General features: G+C 44.1%; 1 long non-coding RNA gene across 1 annotated transcript in view; it reads left to right on the top strand.

The window, feature by feature from the left end:
• Positions 1-11,624: 11,624 nt before the first annotated feature.
• Positions 11,625-22,368, top strand: part of LOC111859911 (uncharacterized) — a 35,214-nt gene continuing 24,470 nt past the window's right edge. Inside the window, exons 1-2 of the long non-coding RNA XR_002841926.2 lie at positions 11,625-11,909; positions 12,189-12,262. This is a non-coding gene — a long non-coding RNA (uncharacterized lncRNA). The remainder of the gene's footprint in view (positions 11,910-12,188; positions 12,263-22,368) is intronic.

Raw genomic sequence — 22,368 nt, 5'->3', positions numbered from 1 at the left:
GCTGAAGACGTGGCCCAAAGGAACCGTGATGACACACCTGTGAGAATCCCCACCTGATACAGGTCATGTGACCTCAATCTGCTGCCCTCTAAATGTCACCAGGTCCTGTCAGTGCCAGTGGAGGGAGTCGTGGCAGACTGGTCTCCGTGGCAACAGCAAGGGCACCCCATTGGTAGACAGGATAATTCCCACGCTCGGTGAAGGCCGATCGGCCCCGCAGCTCATCTGGTGGTATTAGCAAGGCGTGGGATATTGTGCCACCCTGCAACAGCCGGGGGCTTCTCGTTATCGTTAAGGATCGTTATCGTATCTCACATTATCATGAGAAGCCCCCTGCAGGCGGTTGGGGGGGTGGGGGGGGGGGTTATACCTCTGACCTGATAAGGAGGGGGGAGGGACAGCCACCTGAAGGTAAAAATGTTGCCACAAAGTTGTTTAAAAGCAACTCATATATGCAATTCATCGATCCATTTCCTATGACTCCTCATCCTTTTCCAAGAAGTACAGGATAAAATGCAGAGAAATCCTGGTTGAGACATTTTTTTTTTTATTAAAAAGGAAGTATTTTGACCTTATTCTAAGATTTGGCTCCTCTGTAATTTTTTTATACGAAATTGGCTACTACTAGACGTAATTGTAACAAGAAATACTTTCAGATTGTTTCCTTTATGCATAAGCTATTGTTTTTTGAAAGCTTAGTTTGGGAAGCATATAAATGGAAGATACCAATTTCTATCTGCATCTTTTGAATTAGTGTCACATCAGACCCAGGAAAACATGGAGTATGAAAGCAGGTACAGACACACACTCACAGCGTGTTTAAATCAGCGTCTCACCTAATCTGCACGACTGCGACTGCTGGAGAAAGAGAGACCATGTAGAGCGAGCCCTCGGAGTGTGAGTGCACTGCATGCACAGAGCTGGAGACAGACTCAAGCTCACAGGCCTGCCAGCGAGCCCTCGGAGTGTGAGTGCACTGCATGCACAGAGCTGGGGACAGACTCAAGCTCACAGGCCTGCCAGCGTGAGGCGCCAGTGCCACCTGCCGTGCTGTCACCTCACCCTCGCCTCTCACTCCAGAATCTGAGATGTTCACTCTCTTCTATGCAGTGCACACTTGTGAACAGCAGGGGGCACTGTTGCTCTACGAAACAGCACCTTTCTTGCAGACCGTTGCTTAGTACCTTGTAAGCCAATGAATTTAACCGTAGCGTGATATAGATGTGAACATGTTACTTCCAGTTGTTTTATTGTGTTAAATTTGTAAACACTTTTTCTTCTCTCTTGTGTCTGTATAATATTTTCTTCTGACTTTTACACCTTGTTTGCCTTCCCTGGCTTAACCCTGGCTGATTTTAATGAAATAAACGATCCAGTGACCTCAGTTACATCTGCATTTGAATGTTACAGTTCTTGCTTGCATGCAAAATAAAAAGCACCGTGTCCTTGTCCTTGTCTAGGCACTTTGTTAAATGCGTTGCTGTAACATGCAGACGCAGGAAGCGCGTCGTGCCGTTTAAGCTAAACGCAGGCGTTTGCCGCGCGCTCGGCCCGCCGCGTCTCTGCAGCTCTCCCTGCATCTCAACGGGTTTCTCCAGCTGCTCCAGTTTCTTCCCGTGGTCCAAAAATATTCAGCTGGGTAGTTTTTTGTCTCTAACTTGCCCTGGGTGTCTGCCTCTGTGTGTGTGGTCACATATATGTCCCCACAATGTGATAAAAACCTGTTATTTTGACCATTTTTTGGTCCCCACAATGGGAAATTCAATATTATAAAAAACCTGTGACTACGATAAAAAAACTAATAATGTTAGAAGTCTCGCATTTAGCTTGGTTACTTATGGTTAAGGTTAGGGCTGGGTAGGGGTTAAGGTCGTCATGGTTAGCATTCTGTTGTTCATCTGGCTTTCTTTCTTTTATTTCTTTGTCTTCTCTTTTCCCTGTTTTTTGCATTGTTCTTCCTGAATGTATCACAACACACCCATATAAAGTACCTTGGGGTGAGTCTAATGTGAAAGGCGCTATATAAAAATAAATTGAATTGAATTAGGGTTATGCCCATATAAATGAATGGAGAGCCCCCACAAGGATATAAAAGCAATGAATGTGTGTCTCTGTATGTGTCTCCTGACTTCCCAAACAGAGTGTACCTTGCCTTGTGTTCTCCGGGCTCAAAGCCATTCTACACTAAAACATGGATGGATGGATAAATGGAACACCACATAACTTTTATACTATAAATAAATTAAAACACATGCCAATAATTTTTTTAACTATATTTCTACAAGCTTATACTCAAAAATATTTATGGTATTTTAAATAATAAAGATTGTATTACCCTATATAAATGATAATAATTTAAACTCTAGTGATATGAATGCTAATTAGAAATATTAATTACAAATACTATTACTACAACAACATCTATCCATCCATCTTTTTTTTGTTTTTGCTCTGGTTGTTCTGAATTTGTTCTGACTGCATAATGACAAGCACAGCCCTCCTTCGGACGACAGCTTCCCAAAAACACGCCGGCATCTTCACGATGAGATTGTGCCAGTAGACAGCGGTCAGTCTCTGCCGACACTCTGGCCTGCACTTTGCTGTCCCGTCGGCGCCTCCACGTCTCCGTGCTTCGTTCTTTAGCGACAGATCTGCGTCCGTTTATCACTCTCGCATTTTTCTTTTCGTCCGTGTTGTTTTGTGAGATGAGTGGGAATAGAAACAGTAAATGACATCAGAGCGGGAGATGCAGAAAAAAGATGATGTTTACCACGGTAACAACGCAGGTCGGCACTGAACTTCAGGTGACTGTTGGAGGCGCTTTTAAAAATGACCATTTCACACAAATATAAAAACTAAACGTCTCAAAATGCTTAAAAAGTGGGCCTGGCCACACGCTGATAGGAATACATCTGCAAAAAATACATCCAACTTGTTTTGCTTTTTTCAGTTTCAAAAAAGACGCACCTTATTTTACGTGTGCCATCTACACCTGGAACGTCCCCTTCTTCACGTAATGCAATGGGCATGGCCTGTATCTTTTTAATTCAAGATACTGCTATTCTTTAGCTAAATTGTCTGCTTAATTAATCAAAATCAACAAGCTCAAATAAAATATGTTTCTTTCATACTTTACGAATGTCCCTCTATGCCTCATGTAAATTTAAATCTACATGCCTTGTATGGTGAAACCTAATGATTTTTAAGATGCTGAGGTCTTTTAATCTGACTCATTGTTCCATACATTTTCCTGTAGTTTGTGTGTGTGTGTGTGTGGGTGGGAGTGGGCTTATCTATGCACCGAAATGCATCCCTCGCTGAGATTTTAAATGTCAACATTTATGCCATCCCTCCCGTTGGTTCAATCCTGTCTTGCTTGTTTACCTCACAAGGCCAGTCCACACACTGCCAGTTTACTTTACTCTTAATTTTTTTTCTTCCTCCAGGACATAAGAAGAAGTGGTAGTTTGGAAAAGGGCCTTCGACCAGAATCTTGAGACAACTTTATTCTGTGGGACAGTATCTGATTGGATGTTGGAGTCCCTCTGAAGTTCCGGGATACAGAAGTGTCGCCGTAGAGCGAAAAATCAACACATTCTCTGCGGCTTTTAGAGAATCTGCCGAATGCGATGGAAATAAGAGGAGCAGAGTTCATTGACACGGACAGCCCTGCAAAGACACTGTTTTTGCACATTATAGCGTTCCCAACTTTCAGAAAAGAAGCACATTACACAGCAGAGTTGCTGAATGTGCAGCAGAAAATATTTATAGGCTGTTTGTTGTCCTCAAGCTGAGGCACACGTTTGTTTTTAGGTATTTCTGGAAAAAGTGAAGCAAGACATTTTTCTGCAGGATAAGTTTGTTCCTGGTCTCCTGTTGTACACGATCCGAGATGATGGAACAAAGTTTAGCTGTTATGCAGTTGCTTTACCTTGATTAATTGATCTGTTTCATTTCTGTGTCCTTTTCCCAAGTTGGGGTCACCGTAAGCTTCAGGATAAGCTGGGATGTGTAGGAGAATAAGTCAGGATAAGCTGGGATGTGTAGGAGAATAAGTCAGGATAAACTGGGATGTGTAGGAGAATAAGCCAGGGTGCTGGTCAGACAGGGCACAAGGGCAGGAAAACACACACAAAATTTACACACTATGAGCAAGTTAGACCCTTCTTCGTGTTTGCGTTGTTAAATATTTACCAAAGGAATTCTGGGTAATTATGTTATTCAAGGACACCAGTGCAACTGGGACTGCTACAGGAAACCTTTTAGTGACATGACTGGCTTCCTGCACATCTTTTACCAAGAAATACCCCCCATCTGATCTCCTCCTCCCTGAGTCCCTTGCCTAAAGTGTCCCTGTTGGGAAGGTACTGTACCACCACACCTGTGACTGAGGGAAGAGATTGTTCGGTCTGAGCAGACCGCGGAGTTGTCCTTGGGGTGCCCGGGCCCTTGCAGCACGACCTTGGGCCGCTCGTGGCTCCCCCTTCTGTCTGCATTTCGCCAAGCTGTAAAAGTAGAAGCCTGCTGTAAATCTGAAGTATCACTGCACAGGCCACAACTAGCGATGGGTAAGGGGGGGGACACGGCCTTTAAGAGGGCCAGAGGGCTCTTCACTCATCTCAGATGAGTTTCCCCTAAGCACTGGCCCTCCAAGCGGAAATTGATTCCTCTCCACCGTCATTGAAAGGTTTTGGCTCTGTGGTTTTAATGCGAGTGGTAGGCACCGGGTATTAAACGCACTTTTCAATTTACAGACACTTACGTGCTTTAGCCGAACATAAAAAAATTTACGGCTCTTTTTAGCCGTAAATTAGCTCCGACGAGCCACAACTTTAATTCCGATGATCTGTTGCGGCTGTGCGATTCCGTCGTGTTTTTTTGACCGCGCTCTTCGGTGAATAGTAAAGAACAATCCAGGTTTATTTCTCTGTTAACTTGGTTTGTTTCTCTCAGTGCAGCACTCTTGCCTCAGACCTGCAGAGATGTGGGGGGTTGAATCCCACGCCCCTCTCTGTGTGTATCTTTGCATGTTCACCCCTTGGTTAGGGGGGGTGCCCTGCCACATGCCCTGTGATTCCTGGAAGAAGTTCCAGGTTCCCCACCGGCCTGTACTGGATAAGCGATTATGAAAGAGGGGTGGATAGATTGATGGATGGATGTTTTAACTCTCTCCTAAGGAGCTCTGTCCACACTGGTAGCTGATACACCAGTTCTTGCCTGGTTACTCAGCGATATTCCAGCAACTAGTTCACCATAACCTTTGCAGACTGTGCGAATTTCCTGTGACAGGTGGATAATTTGACAAGGGCTGTTGCTTATTATATACTGAACTAGGATATTTTCTGACACACTTTTTTGACTCTGTGAATAACTGCCATTATTAGATGATTCTAATAAGATCCACTCCAATAAACACACACACAGATTTCTTCCTAATTATTTTATTTACCGGGAATATGATCACCCATCCATAAACACTTTTTAGCCATGATTGCTCTGGTATATCGTGTAAGTTGTAGACACTAAAATTCACTTTAAATAGAAATTAACGGTCCATTTTAGCACATTATTTCTTTTATGAAATGACTTTGTCAAAAGGAACGCGCATAGCTTAAAGTTTCAATAGAGGAGAAATAAATACAAATAACAAACTTCGGGAAACTTCCTGGAAGGATTAGTGTCAAAAATAAATATAGTGTGGTTACTTAACCAGTAAATACCCAGGAGGATAATGCTGTATGGGGAGAAAGCTAAAAAAAATGGAAATGATTTAGAGCACTGTCCATTTCAGAAGATTGTTTTCAATTGTAAACTTGAAGTGTCCCAAGGGAGATTGAATATGATCCATCCATCCATCCATCCATCCATCTGTCTGTCTGCCTATCTGATTCTCCGTCCATCCTCCGTCATTTTCCTGATATCTTTATTGCACCAGCACAGAATTTTAGGAGAAAATTATGGGAAATTCATTGTGTTATAGAAATGAATGCTACCATTCGTAGGTGTAATAATGTGCTCATTCATGATTTGACTTTGACTTGAAAACATGACTTTAAAGCTGCACATTTTGCATTATGGCGCCACATGACACTGACCCCATCCTGGGTCTTCCCTGCCTTGTGCCTTATGCTGCCTGGGATAAACTCCAGGTTCCCTCGTGATCCTATACTGGATCAGAAGCTGTAAGATGCATGGATGGATGGATACCTTGTAACATATTACAAACTCTTTCTTTAATACATAAGTAGCTTTATATATGATTCCTTTAAAAAGCATATTTATAGTTATAAGGTGATGGTTCATTTGTCCCAAATGAAATCTAAGAACAAAGTGTTCACTGAACTGTTACAATATCCAACTCCTGCTTCAAAATATCGAGACGTGTGATCTCCACGCCTGGAACAGCGAGCAGGCCTCTTATTGGAACATCTGAAGGCTTTTTAACTTGTTTTTTTTCCCTGTCTTGTTTCTGCTGGCTTGACGTTCCTTCGGTTCCGGAGGCGGCAGAGCGGCTGCAGGGGCGCCGCACCTGCGGGTTACCGCTGTTCGCCTCGATGGCTTCGGAGGCATATCACGCCCCGGTTATTTAACACCTGGGTTACTGCTCACTTTCACTCTCGCGCATCATCCCTCATGGAACCACGCCCCCGTTATGGAGCGACACACGAGGAAGCCAGGCTCACATTCACGGCTGCAATAATAATAATAATAATAATAATAATAATAATAAATACTGATCTCTGCTATCTGCTCACGATTACTGACATGGGCGTCTAGATCATACCTCTAAGAATGAACCACAAGGCTTTAATAACAAAGGGTGGTTCTGTTTAAAAGCCTCACAGAAGGCTGCAGAGCAGCAGAGCTGAATGTGAACTGTGTAGTGAACACTGTGGAAAATCATAATTCAGGTTTTTGAGTTTTTATTGCCCCGCACAGTGTCTCCTTTGTTCTTAGCTATGGTTCATACTTGACACATTTCGATACGCAAAATAAAAATATAAAAATGTGTGTATCTAGTATAAAAACACTTGTAATAAAAAGAATCCCTTGTGTGATATGTGACATGAGGCGGGTCATATATTTTGCACGATGATGCCAGTATGTTGTATATAGCCCAGCAAATAAACTAGCTGACCAAATTAATAGCTGATTATTTACATTCGGGAAATCTGAGTGCATGGCACACAATACCTCTGATAGCATCATTTAAGATTCATGTGTTTTTGATGCCTTCACAACATAGATTGAGGACTGGGCACTTGTGATGGGTCTGCTGGCTAATCCCTTGTTGGGGTCCTGGGGTCTGAGGCTGACCCCTAACCCAAAGAACAGGGGCCCTGGGAAGATAGAGCTGCTTCAGAAATTACACTGAGGGAACAAAGGGTGGGGGGGGCGGGCACAGGGTCCTGGGAAAATGGGACCTGGGAACATAAGCTGCACTCCCATCTCAGACATCGAATAGCACACAGCCCTCGACTATGAAGAAGCACCTGGGGGCCGTTAGGCAGACTTTGATTTTCCTTCTGGGTGCCGACTTACAGCAGACGATGTGCACTGCCATGCATTCGCCTCCTTCTTAGATCGCACACGATTACACGCTTAAAAATAAAGTTTCCCCGCTCAAGCTTATCTCATGGTTCTTTTTGTTTTCTGAAGGTTTAAAAGCGACACTCCACCACCTGGCAACGCGATAATCAACCTCAACAGTCTTAACATTATTGTAACATTTTATCAACGCTTACCGAACATTCATTAGACAGCCAAAAATGCTACCGGTGTTTAGCAGTTTTATCCTGGCAGGTAATTTAGTTTGATTAACATGCCTTTGCTTGGTGACTAAATATACACATTTTCAGGGCGTCACGGACAAACGCAGTCTGGTTATTAATGGCGGAGCCGCTGCTTTGAATCGCCTGGAAGGAGCGGCGCAGAGGGCTGGGGAAGCTCACAGCAGCAGGTCGGGAGACGTCTCTGCAAATGAAAAGCTGCGGTACAAGTAAACTAAGGACTAAAGGTGCACTTCTCAGCTGTACGGGGTATAGCAATAGTGCATTTGTGCGTCTTTATATACGGCCACTCATGCCTGCTAACACACGCATGGATTTTACCACCCAGCGTCAAAACCGCCTATATGTCCGCATTAACTGCAAAGGTTACCTTGTTACCCGTGATCCGCTGTTTCAACTCCCTGTTTACATTTAAAATCCCATTTAGCTTGTAATTAAATTTCGACATTACTATTTCACTTGCATACTTGCTCATGCCTGTAATTCCTTTGCTAGAAAAATTACATACCATTGGCAGGGTTACAATATCACATTTCCTCCATAAACATGCTACAAGTCGGTCTCAATCCAGCAAACTGGCTGTCTATGGTGCTGTGTTAAAATCTAAACGTCGTCAGTGAAAATGATAAGATAAGATATTGTATTGGTCCCAGGTGGAAATGGGCCTCTAAAGTAACTTGAAGTGCACATATATGAAGAAATAGTGAAAAAAGTCAAGATAAAGTGCAAAGACAGTGCAGGGTGAATAAATCAATACAGCAATGTAAATAAGTTGGGGGGGGGGGGGGGGCGGGGGTGGCTGTGGCAGGCAGGCGCATGGAAATATTTTGCATTTTAATTGATTTTGAGGTGGGAGTTGCTGTGGATGAATTTGAAACAGGGTGTGTTATATAATAAAGTCATTACATGTTTATAACACCCATAGTTATGTGGAGAAATATATCACCACATACAATTTGGTGTAAATTGCAACAGTACTAGAAGAATCCTTGATGAATGCCGTTTTTATTATTGGGTTGCAATGTTTTCTGAAATGGAAATGCTTACAGCCTGCTTAGTGGTTAATGCGCCTCCTGGAGAGGGTACTTGTCAGAAGCTAGGCTTTCTGTGTTGTCTTTCCGGGGTCACTCCTCAGGCTGATTATTACAGGGCCTTCCTGTAGCCCGGGTCACCCCTCAGGCTGATTATTACAGGGCCTTCCTGTAGCCCGGGTCACCCCTCAGGCTGATTATTACAGGGCCTTCCTGTAGCCGGGGTCACCCCTCAGGCTGATTATTACAGGGCCTTCCTGTAGCCGGGGTCACCCCTCATGCTGATTATTACAGGGCCTTCCTGTAGCCGGGGTCACCCCTCATGCTGATTATTACAGGGCCTTCCTGTAGCCGGGGTCACCCCTCATGCTGATTATTACAGGGCCTTCCTGTAGCCGGGGTCACTCCTCAGGCTGATTATTACAGGGCCTTCCTGCAGCCGGGGTCACCCCTCAGGCTGATTATTACAGGGCCTTCCTGCAGCCGGGGTCACTCCTCAGGCTGATTATTACAGGGCCTCCCTGTAGCCGGAGTCAACCCTTAGGCTGATTATTACAGGGCCTCCCTGTAGCCGGAGTCAACCCTCAGGCTGATTATTACAGGGCCTTCCTGTAGCCGGGGTCACCCCTCAGGCTGATTATTACAGGGCCTTCCTGTAGCCGGGGTCACTCCTCAGGCTGATTATTACAGGGCCTCCCTGTAGCCGGGGTCACTCCTCAGGCTGATTATTAATTACATGGCCTTCCTGCAGCCGGGGTCACCCCTCAGGCTGATTATTACAGGGCCTTCCTGCAGCCGGGGTCACTCCTCAGGCTGATTATTACAGGGCCTTCCTGTAGCCGGGGTCACTCCTCAGGCTGATTATTACAGGGCCTTCCTGTAGCCGGGGTCACCCCTCAGGCTGATTATTACAGGGCCATCCTGCAGCCGGGGTCACTCCTCAGGCTGATTATTACAGGGCCTTCCTGCAGCCGGGGTCACTCCTCATGCTGATTATTGCAGGGCCTTCCTGTAGCCGGGGTCACCCCTCAGGCTGATTATTACAGGGCCTTCCTGCAGCCGGGGTCACTCCTCAGGCTGATTATTACAGGACCTTCCTGTAGCTGGGGTCACGCTGTGATGATCCATTCATTCTGCATTTGGAAGGCCATCCACCTGGGCCAGAATTTATTCCGCCCAAACTGTTATCAGGCTGTAAGCTCACTCTGCTTGCCCTGCCTTCTGTATGATTTTTAGCACGTTTGCATGCACCTCCATTGTAGGTAATTGACTTTAGTGGATGCAGTCACACAACTATTTGACACCAGTACCTGGGTTGTGGGTACACAGCATGGCTAGTGTGAGTGTTCACAGGCTGGGTGTGAGATCCGAACAGCTAATTACTAACCTAATATATTACCAGTATGTCATGAGTGTTTTAAAATTAATTTATTCTGGGCAATTCAAGAAGGCAAATGTGTGAGCAACAACGTAGTGACATATATATATATAAGATCTCTGACAAAGGCCACAGTCTTGTCATTCATCTAGGGCCCCTGGCTAACTTACAAGGGGGTGGACAGCTGTGGAAATAGCTAGTGTGATTCCCAACCCCACCCATGAATAGAGATCCACCAGGCCCTGCCTGTCTGTGTAATGACATTTAAGAGTATCTACTGTATCTTGATTGTCATTACTGTCGGAATACTATCTGCCATGAGCTCTAATTAACCCTGCTGATAATTAGCAGGGGCAGCTCGTATAGGGGGTAATGTGCAGGATTAAGGCCTTAAGGGATTCTGGATGGGTTTCAAAGATGAACGTTCCTCCTCTGCTGGCCCATTCACCTGTCCCACTCCCGAAAGCACAAGGGCTGCGTCGATTCAAAGGGCAAACGGCGATTCACTTCAATAATGCAGTGGCAGAAGACCATTGGCTTGAGGGGGCTCGCTACTGCCCCCTGATGGTACCTGTTGGTGAATGCACCCTGTGGGAAGTGCCTTCCTATCACATGCAATGCAGCAGAGCAGGAAAAGTCAGCTCTGTGTGTGCAAACCTTTGAAAATGATAAACGATGCTGTTCAGCAGGAGAGATTGATTCGGTGTAAATGAAACTAATTAAGGAAATGTCAAGCATAATTAATAAAATGGGTTTAAACTGTGAAAACATTGTCAGCTGAATGGATGGGGGCCCTGGCTTCCTTTGTTTCGACGTTATTTTGGGCTCGTGTTTCTCTTGTTCTCTGCCGCTGAAACGCATTCTCCCCGCCTTATAGCCTCTCCCACCAATTTCCCAAGAGTCGCGGAATAAATTTGCTTGTCTATCCGCTGACGGCGGGAATTAATTGCCAAAACCTCGTCCCGTCCAAGTGTAACATTCGCTCGCAGGACATTAACATAACTAATTTCGAGGAGCCCAAATGACTTTGTAATAGACCCCTGTAAGCTCACATGATAGTCATTGGTCATTGCAAATTAGTCTGCTTTTATAATTAAAAAAATTAATAAATAATGCCCCCCCCACCCACTTTCTCCGCTTTCTCTCGCCATTGCAAAAAACACTGCTATGATTTAAAAAATGAATAAGTAAATGGATAGAAGGACATCTCTCCTTTAATTATGGCTGTTTGACCTCTAATTATAGTGAGGAAAGAAAGGGGTGATGAAGGGAAAGAGTTGATACAAAGATTAGCAGTAACAGTGGGTACCGCCGCCTCCCCCCCCCCCCCCCGGGAGTGTGAAGGCGAATGGAATCTTCCATATCACTGGGTCACTTGTAAGTGAGAATTTGCAATAAATGAATGATACAATATAGACAGCTCACTTAGATACTCCCATCTCAGTCCCTGAGTTGTTCTGCATTTACACCCCTTTGTCTCGTAGTGGAATCTACTTTAAGACCTTTCGACTTGAGAGCTGCCCCTTTCGGAGTTTTATTGCACTGCGATATAAACCGCGTTAGTTATTTAATTATCGCCGCCTACTAAGAACATTGTAGTATGCTAAAAAACGCCCAAATCTGCTATCATCTGTCATGTTGTTATCTTCATTAAGCGATACCTGTGAGTCTGTTAGACCTGCGCATTCGTACCAATTTCCCACACAGTGCGTAAGTATTTTTTTAAAATGTAATAGTAATTTTGTAAAATAGAGGACACAGTAGTTCTCGCCCCTAATAACGAAGACTTCTTAAAAATTAATGTTCTATGATATTCTTCCATTAAATTGTATGCATATATAATTATATATGGATTTAGCATTATTAGAGTTTGGGGTATGTTATTTTAAATCTTTCAAGTGAAATCTATCAAACCAGCACCTTCCTCCTGTCCCCGAATCCACTGCAGTGGTTCTAGAATTCAGATGTGATTTTCTTTGCCGTCCCCAGGAATCCCAGGACATCGGACTGGGGACACAGAGGAAGGGATATATGTCCATTGCCAATATAACACAGTGCAAACCGTGAGTCTTTAAGAAGCTACATTTTGGCTTCATATATACACTTAATATCGCTATTTAAATGATCATGTCAGACATGGACAAATTGAACAGAAACTCTAACCAGCCTCAATGGCCAAGTCTTAGTAAGTCGTCTCTGTGAATGAGATCTCAAAGCTCTGCCCTTCTTATTTTTGACATTGTTCTAAACATCCCTGATGTTTCATCTCTGTGGGTCTATCAGAGATGTTAGGCATGCTGTCTAAAGTGATGACCTGAGAGCAACTACACTTTCTGAGAAACTAACAACCCAGCATTAATTAAATTAATTTAGATGGCGTATTGAGAAGCCCGTATGGTGCATAGACAGCACCCTGTGTACCGTGTTTTACCCTAAATACTATCGACTGAGACTCATTCAGTTATAGTAGATGATAATAACACAGCGGTTTGATAAATTTCTTTTCTTGTGTTTGCTCTTCGTTTCAAATCAAGTAAAAAGCTACAATATTCTTCTTTGTTAGATTATTTGTTTTCTTTATATGTTTAGAGGTTTTAAAATGATTTGTTATATTTAGTATTCATGGGTTCTTTATTTTGTCTGTTTGATGATTTTCGTGTCTCCAAAAATCTGAAGCTATTCCCGCTCAGATTTTCTCTGGCATATTCCAATAAATACTGATTAAAGATCTGAAGAGCACTAAGCAGAATCTTGAGTTATATAAATCTCACTAACAGTATGCTTCCAAAGATGTGACTTTATTGCTGTTCTGACAATTAAGCCATTCTATACCTTTTACTAATTAAGCTAATTGCTGTTCGTGTTAGGTCCTTTCAAATGGTCTTCAAAATGTGATAGCAATAATTTTAATGACATAATATTAAATGAGTTACTAATGATTTAAAATACAATAACCCTTAATACCAAGCTAACATTCCAGCCTCGGCCGATCTTATACATTTGCTATAAATTTTTACGTCCTTTCAGGATGTCCTGGCCATTGAACAGGAGAAAGGTAAAGAATTAGTGAAGCAGTGGTTTATTTTATAAAGCATTTTCCTATTTACAGTGGTTTTTAATGCTGTTTAAATCTTTGAATATTTTTTTCTTTTATCCTATCTGGATAGTTCTTGGAATGACTGGCATCAGTATCGATGTTCTTGTTTTAATCAGTTTTTCGAGCAACGTGTCAGTACAGATGCCGTTATTCTGACTCCCCATGTGTTTGATTAGCCCCCACATGTATGCAGTAAGCACGTCTGCGACTTACACCAATGCCATCGCATATTTAGTTTAACGTATCAATTAACACTTTTTAAATGCAGTTCAGATCCCTGGGTTGTAGAATTTGATGTTCATCTGTTCATTTTTCTGTTTGTAGATTTTCCTGTCAATTTAAATTTAAAAAAAAAATTAACATCAGTGTATTATTTTTATATTTTGACCATTCTGAATGTTATCAGTAGATATGACTTCTCTCAGATTTTCATTTACTCATTTTTGTAGAGAAAGTTAGTTTTTTACCCCTTTATAGTGGACATTTCAGGTTTTATGACCTTGCTCAAGGGTACAACTGCTCTCTCCTGGTTTCCATTGTCACAGGGAGTTAAAATTGGGGATTTTTTTTGGAACTTCAAAATAGTGCAAGAGTAATCCATAGAGATCGTTTCTATTCTAATATAGATCTTATTGGTGATTCAAATGATGAGTATTACAGTTAGGCTTGACTCCTCTGTTACATCTGTGAAACACCATAGCTAAACGGCCGTTTACATCCTTGGTTTCCATATTATACTGTACAGCCGTCTTCAAGTCAGTCACGTTATTATAATTCTCTCCCTCACTTTCACGCACACACACACACACACACACACGTTGGTGTATCTATATAAATGGGGACCTTCATTATACGGGTAAAACCCTAATCCCAATCATGACACCCTTAACCCCTACCCATCCCTAACCTTAACCAAATGTAATCAAACAAAATACAAGAATTTTGGCATTTTCAGTTTTTTGGATTGCAGCCACTGATTTTTATAGAACTGAGGATTATATTGTGGGCACTGTAAAAATGTCCCCATGAGCACAAAAATAACTGGTTTTACCAGCCGGTAAATACAAACCCACAGACACAGTGACAGATTACTTTTTCAAGTTAAACAAATACCCAACATTTAAACCGCTAAAACCATGGGAACAACTTTAACTTAAAAAAGTTTGTCTGCAAAACAAATAATGCAGGTTATCGGTGCGATTCTCCTCTACTTTGAAATAATTGGATTGCATTTATCTAGACATTTGTAGCTGAAAATATAATCATTATCTGAAAAAGAAACCTGGGTTCTATAACATATTAAACTTACTGAATTAACTGTCTATTATTCAGTTTAGCTCATGTATAAATGTCTGCATGAATATTGTACAAAACATGTATGTGGATTTGTTTTATAACAGCATTTTGGAAAGTGCAATGGTATTTTAAAGTCTGTCACATGAGTAATACAACAAGTTACGTGCGACTGACTGTGATTCAGACATGGGTCAACACTTGGCCTCGTTTTCGGCGAACAAGTTCCCGTTAAGCGCGTCTGCGGTGGTGGTGTACGGCGCAAGGATGGGCCGACATGAAACGCCCTGGCTGCTCTAGTGTGCCGCTCGCGAAAACTGGAACCCACGGCTTTGACCCAGCTCAGGGAACGAGCACCGAAAAAGATCTGAGCGTGAGTCCGAGTTCTACACACCCACTCGAGAAGCCAAAGGTCTGCACAGCTTCTCCCGATTCTGAGATGTTCCCTGTCTTGCAGACCACGCGCACGTCTTCATCTAAACGAGAAAAGTTGTTCTTTTTTTCTTACAGACTGTGGTGACCTTTTGGTGTCTTATTGTCTCCACAGCATGACTGCAATCAATAGATGCTCGCAATCGGCACCCAAACTGAGACCTTTCCAATAAATCTGCTTGTTATTGTGAAGCCAGTGAATAAACAAAGAGTTTTCTTTTTGTTCACATGGAGTTTCCATCGCAGTTATGAAACGGAGGTGAAATGTTGTCTGAGGCAGTAAATGACGAACAGGAATCCAAGCTGGATATGAAGTTGTTAACTTTCGGTCATCCTGCACTAGGAAGCATTAACCCTTTCAGACTTTCTCCAGTAAAGAATTAAAAAAGCCATAGTTATTGGTAAAAAGTTATTGGGTTCCTAACCCAGTTACACCAAGCATTTTAACTTCTGAACCTAAACGAGATGAATTACAGAAACGACAATATTCACAAATTGCCTAATTGCTACTCTATGATGGATAAACAGTTTTGGAAAATGGATGGAAACGTTGCTTAGGATCAGTATTTTACTTTCCCAAATATATTTGTACTGTGCTACTTTTTATTTTTGTATTGGTTATATTGACTCATTATACTTGTTACTCTGAAATGAAAATTAGAGTGGCACAGCATGGACATTTATTGCATGAATAAAGTTATCGACATTTATCCCTGTCTGGCCAGGTGTCGACTCTTATTTCTGTAAATGAAATGAAAGGAAAATTTAAGAATTAACGTACCGGCCCCCGTTTTTGTGAGCCCAGTTTGCTGAGACTCAGCCGAGACGCTTTCCCTGTCTGATCTGCAGCGGTAGGTGTTGGGATCCCTGCCCAATACGGTGCAGAGTGCTGTGTACTGTACGCGGCCCCTGTCTACCTGCGAAGGGCCGCGGGGAGACCCGCCTCAGCACCTGCTTCCGCTGGGTGACCTGCGCCCCAGTCCCCACAACGTGCCATTTGTTCAGCTCACATGGGGATGGGGGTCCTGTCCTGTGGCAGGGCGTATGCGGACCAATGAGACCTCAGCTCCGGTGACCGTGAAGGAGCTGAGTGTGACCGGCCTGGAAGCGCGGGGCAGGGGGGGTTTGGGTATCCCCTTTCCCTTGTGTCGGAAAGCCAGCAACGGAATGGGATTTTTCTTCTCAGGACCTCGAGCAATCCCCCCGACGTTGCCCCCCAGCCGCTGCACACGACGCGGTGTTGTATTGAGCCCACCATTCCTGCCTCGTGCGGTCAGGGAGATTTCCGGAACGCGATCCCCGCTGGCGGTTCCGATAAGGCGTTCTGGGCCAGTGACCCAGCTCACACCTGCAAGGCCTTTAAGCTACATGTGGCTTCGGGACACAAGGAGAATCTTCGCCTTGTATCTGATAAAAAAAATAAAAAAAGCGAGGATTATTTAAAACTCAAAGCAGGGAAAATTAATTATAATATTCAGATTTACAATTTAAATTCCAGAATACCCGTATATATATCATAAGGGGGGGAGAAAATATTGTCCTTTTCCTGTTTAATCATCTGAACATATGCAGTACATATTTAATAATTCCAGGAAAAAAATACCTGCATCTCGAGATTAATTATAGCTACCAGCGGCCTGCGTTGCCATTGTTGTTGTTGCATGAGCCGGGAACGCGTTCCGCATAAATGGGACGCGCTCACGTCCTCGTCCACCACGGGGGGAAACAGGAAAAAACGCCGGCTGGTTCCGGCCCGGTGAGCACACTTGTTTGAATGTCATATTTATCCCCACGTTTTGTCAGAAAATTAACTTTCCCCAGAGTTTGCCGCCGCGCTGAGCACATGACGGGCGGCTCTCTGGAGATGACAGCCTATCGGAGCGAGAGCCCGCTGTTCCAACGCCTCCCCCCCCCCCCCACTGGCAGATGCTCCGGGCTTTTCTGTGATTAAGTGGAGATCATCGCTGTTTTTCTTTGAGTACTGTTGCGGTCTTGTACTCCGGCGTATCCTGTCAATCGCCGCCTGCTTTTGGCGGGGCTTTTGCCAAAGCATTCATTAAGCTGGAACTCAGAATTCTCAGATGGCGCTTAAACTAAAGGGTGTTTATGCCTCTCCTGCCCAAGACGGATTTCTTTGTGTCTGCGTCTGCACACTGGCAATGAACCAGGGATAGAGGGTTTCATATTCACAATATAGATAGATAGTTAGATAGATAGGTGTATGGATGGATGGATGTCCGAATGTCCTTGGCTCGTGCCCTTAGGATCGTGCTGCGTAGGATTACCTCCAGGTGTCCCTGCAACCCTGTCCTGTACACATTATTGGAAAACTGATTGATAAATAAATGAATGACCAAAATATATTTCCTTGGAGGCAATTCTCTTGCCATTTTCTCTTTCTGATATCCACTTTGTCCGCTTCTGACGGCTTCGCGATTCATCAGGGATTAGCAGACACCGTCAATTGTAGTTTTCCACGATCCCTCTGGATGCCCCCCCCCCCTCGAGTTGGCAGTCGGCCGCATGCTTTGCTCCGTCTCTCGGTGGCTCATGTTAGCGTGTAAAATCGAGTAAATCCGAATGTAGCTACGTATCCTCTTACGGTGCAGTTACTCTCTACAACCTGAGCTGCGATAATAGATAATGGTAACAGAGCGTTTCACTCGAATGAAATCCGAGATACACGCCGGTTATACTGTGGACCTGCCAGGAACTACCCTGGCCCAGGTAGCTACATGAGTCGCTGGTTCAGGGGAAGTTTTGTCACAACTGAAAGGCCCAGCACAGACTGGGCCCGACCTGCCCCAGCCACCAGAGGAGACCGCTGCTATTTCTTCCTGTCCCCGAGTCTCAAATCGCTGAGAGCCGGCTCTCGGGGGAGCAGGCTGTCAACGCGATCACACATCGATGCCTTTTCCAAGCCTCCCCCCCAAACGCCCCCACCTTCCCCCTCCCCAGGAGCTCTGTTGCGCTTGCACAATAAACGCCCGCCGATTTCTGAGCCCCGAAACAAAACGCTCTGTTGTCCCAGAGTGCGGAAACGGAGACGGGAGGCAGATCAGATGCCGTTCAAGGCTATAAATTTGTATACGCGAGGAAGGGGGGGGGGGGGCGGGGGGTGGCTCGCCTGCTCTTGATAAGTGTCTTCTGAGTGGGCTCACTGTGCCTCGCTTCAGGGGTGCTCTTTGGAGTCTGCCATGCATGTCATTGTTTGAATTTGCTGGCAGTTTCCTGACTGCGGTTGGTGTTCCAGGGTGGCCGTGACAGCCTTCCTGGGGGCCTCCGCTCTCCAATCAAACGGACTTCTTCATTTACACTTAAGCCGCCGCCTCAACACGATCCCCCCGGTAAGGGGGCTCAGCGAGGTCTCGGATGACCGGCGAACATATAAAGCCTTATCTGTTATTGATTCGTGCTGCGCGGAGGGAGGCTGAGATGCTGCTTGCCGTGCCCTTTGCCACTGAATTTAACGTGATATTCTGGCGGCGGTTCAGAAGCTGTAAACGAGAGCATAAGTATTTTTTATACCGAAACAACTGGGGGGCAGAACGGTGTCTCAGTGGGCAGCCATGTTTCCTCACAGCTTCTGGGGGGGGGCTTCCACTCCTGCCTCTGTTCTGCATGCGTGGGATTTGCACGTTCTCCCCAAGTCGCATGTGTTCCTCCCGCGGTCCGCAGACATGCAGTTAGGCTAATTGGTGTCTCTAAATTGCCTGTAGTGTGTGATTGTGGGAGTGCGTGCATGTATGTCCCCTGTTACAGATTTGCATCCTTTCCAGGATGCATGCCTGCCTTGTGCCCTAAGCTGTATTGGATAGGCTCCAGCCCCCACCCCCCCCCCCCGCCAGAATAAGATGCTGGAAGATGGATGGATGGGTGAATGAATGAGGTCGGAACAGATAGGCTGTTGAAATTTTGTTTGGGGCTTTGGGTAACCATATGTCAGTCAGTCGCATCAAGGAGATCGTCATGGGTTATGCGGAAATATACTAACCATTATTTTATTAGCTTGCATGATGGTAACCTCTAAAACAGGGAGGATACGAAATACATTGTCGTGTCAGGGATCAGTATGCGCAAGGACAGGGGAAAAAAAATGGAAAGCTTAACTGGTGAAGGGTAAAAAAAAACATGGACCAGCTCAAGTACAAAGAGTTAGCCGGCGCCAGTTGGCAAGAGCGAGCCGGAAGCTGTCGCTGTAAACGGCAACAGCTGCTCAGAGTCCTAAAGAGCACGTCCCAGTCAGAACAGCAAGCGCATGGCATCTATATTAATACTACCTTAATGGCCCATCTGCTGCTCCGTAGGGTCCCTAGCTGCTCTATGGAGTCATAGGCGTCTGACAGGCGGGCGGTGCGTGCCAGACGCCTGCCCCGCTGCCAAATGGCGGCAAAGGCTGAGCGCCGTTCCGACCTGTCAAACAATCCCGGGCTCCCTTCGGAGGAGGTCTGGGCAACTTTCAGCCTGTGATCGGCTTTTGACGTCGCGAGAGGCCAATGTCAAATTGACACTTTTTCTTTGGGTGGGGGGAATGGGTGGGCTCTGTTTCTGCCAGCAGCGGTATGGCCACCTGAGACTCTCCCTGCAATGTTGCGTGGGTAACGCGGCTTAAATGGTTTCATTTAGGCTTCATCGATACCGCAAGGTTTAGTTGTTGCACACTGATGTTACATATTTACCAGTCAACATGTGTACACATTGTTGGAGCAAATGTGTTTTTACTTTCTTTTTCTTTTTTTTCCTCTTGCAATGTACAGAAGTGTTAGTAAGATAAGTTAAGATAAGTTTAGTTTGGGCTTAAGAGTTACCCCGGTCAACAGATTACCAGTCAACACTTACATTGTCGGATCAGATCAAATTTTACTAAGTAGTAAATAAATTCTGCATTATGGAACAATCGTGACTCATTACACTTCAACTTCTCAAGTGTTGTTCAAATGAAATTTTGTAGAAATCGTCCAGGTATGCATTTTTAAAACTGAACTTCATCTTAAGTAAGTGTGGTTTCCGTGCACATTTTCACTGAGGAGACCCCACTGGGGTCACTATCGAATGGAGTTTATGAATTTTTCTTCTGTCTGGCACTGTGCTTAACACATGTGCTTCACTTTCTCTACTGGCTGCTTAGCCTTTAGCTTATCCCTGTGTAAATACAGACTAGCTACGTTAGCATCCGGCACCCAGAATGGGTCAGCAGCTTAGCCACGTCTCTGTTGAACTCCAGGTGTTCCAGTATCCGCTTCCGGAAGGTGCTGGTGACATCAGCAGTCCACAGGCATGTCATATTTATAGCATTAAAGATATACCTTCGAGGGGAATCATGCTATTTTCTTTTTCTGCCACCTGCTTTGTACTGTTGGGTCTATTAGCTCTAGATATCATTAGCAAACACCCCAAGTTTCAGTGACACTGCATGGTCTAGAAACCAGCCATGACTGCATAACAAAAAAAAGCCCTAACAATGTCTATATAACAAAAAGTAAATATGCAAAATATTATGAACATAATATATTCAGTACTTATGCAGATGTATAAGATTTCCATTGCATTGCATCATTTGCTTAGCAGACGGTCTCATCCAGACCAGTGTCAATACTTCAGCATTGTGCTTCAAACATCTGGATATCTTAACCGCCGTGCTCTCTGATTGACTGCATGAATGCATAATTAATTAGCAGCATTCAGAATTTAAATATATGCGTCTCTGACGGTCTACATGGAGACCAGGAGCCCGGATGCCGGGGAAGGTATCATCGCACCCCAGTTGCGGGGACGTGGATCGCTGTGTCAGCACATGAGGAATCATAGATATTCAAGTGGTTTCAGGTATAAACTTTGTTTTTCTGGACAAACGAGTTGACATGGTGTGTTCTACAGACATGCGGTGTGTAAACATTGTCTAATTGTCTAATCCACAGATACATTTATGGAAGCAGTTTCTGGCTCGTTATGTAAGTTGAGCCTTTTCACTTGTTTATTTATTTTTTGTTTGGATATAGTAATATATTCACAGGCTGCTTCCGTATCACTGAAAACCCCTGCTGGGTGCTGTGTGTGCCGGGGCCCGCGTGTGCGAAATAAATGAGGACGTATAGAAACGGACGGGCTAATAGCATGGCAACAGAGCCAGTCCATCGCATATGACGGACAGCTAGGGGTAGGAGCGTGTCAGGGAAAGGCCACGCCGGCTTTGAGTTCCCTGCAGCAAGAGGAGTGATTGCTCTGTGATTGTGAAGCTCTCACTGAACCTCGTTTTAATAGCCAACCACCCCACCCCCCACCCCCCGCCGCCTTTTTCAGCCACTCTGTGCTGTCTGTAGGATCGCCCCCCCCCGCCGTGGTTTGTCTGGAGAACTTACTGGAGTTCCAGTCTCTCTGCTTCTTCACGGTTTCTTATAGATGCAGAGTTTTCCTGAAGTGCAGGCTCACCCTACTGATTAACAGCCGTGTAGAATAGAGTCTCCCAGCTCATCCAATGCAGGATCATAGACAGTCTCTTACAGGGGGAATGAGGTGGGACAAGGGATGCTAAGGACTTATTCTATATTATAAAAGTGTACAATTATGTATTAGAAATAAAATATAAAAAATATAAAAATGTACTCTACTTTAGAATGATAATTATTAATAATTTTATCATAACTGCAAGAATTACTATTATGAATGTGTCGCAGCAGTGTCATATGCATACACTCACGCAGAGATATTTTTAAATTTATCCTCTGTACTTTTTAAATATGTATAATATTTATTTGTTAAATGCATTATGTGTGGTTTTACGTATGTTTTGATGTAATGTCTGACTATGTATTGTAAAAATGTCAGTGTAAGTTGTTGAGTGTTGAGACTATAGTTAGTTTATTGAGGAGAGATTTGGTCTTTAGTTTAAATAAACCAGAAACAACGACAGAAAGGTAACCCTTTCGAAATAAATTCCGCATTCACACTTTTGTGCCCGTCACACAGCGTAAAAAAAATAAATAAAGAACCCAAACAGAGTGATGTATTCACAGCTCTGACAATAGCCTTGTCCTGACAATTACGAACAACAGGAAGTACGCAGACGTGTGAGAGAGAGGGAAGGTGATAATTTTACAGCTTGGGCACAAATTCAAAATCCAACTGCAAGCCCAGACGTGTCATCAATCACTTCGAATTAAAAAGAGGGATGTATAAAATGCTGGGCCCTTTATTCATTTCAAATGAATATTTATAGAAAGAATAAAATGTATGCAGACCCAAAAAATAAGGGAATAAATAACTACAGGTATATGTCCGTCCATCCATCCATCCATCCATCCATCCATCCTCTTATCTATACTGGGTTGTAGGAAGAAACAAAGATAA

The sequence above is a fragment of the Paramormyrops kingsleyae genome, chromosome 7 (assembly GCF_048594095.1).
Source record: "Paramormyrops kingsleyae isolate MSU_618 chromosome 7, PKINGS_0.4, whole genome shotgun sequence".
Lineage (NCBI taxonomy): Eukaryota > Metazoa > Chordata > Actinopteri > Osteoglossiformes > Mormyridae > Paramormyrops > Paramormyrops kingsleyae.
Note: the sequence above shows the minus strand (reverse complement) of the source record. Positions and strands in the feature narration are given on the sequence as shown.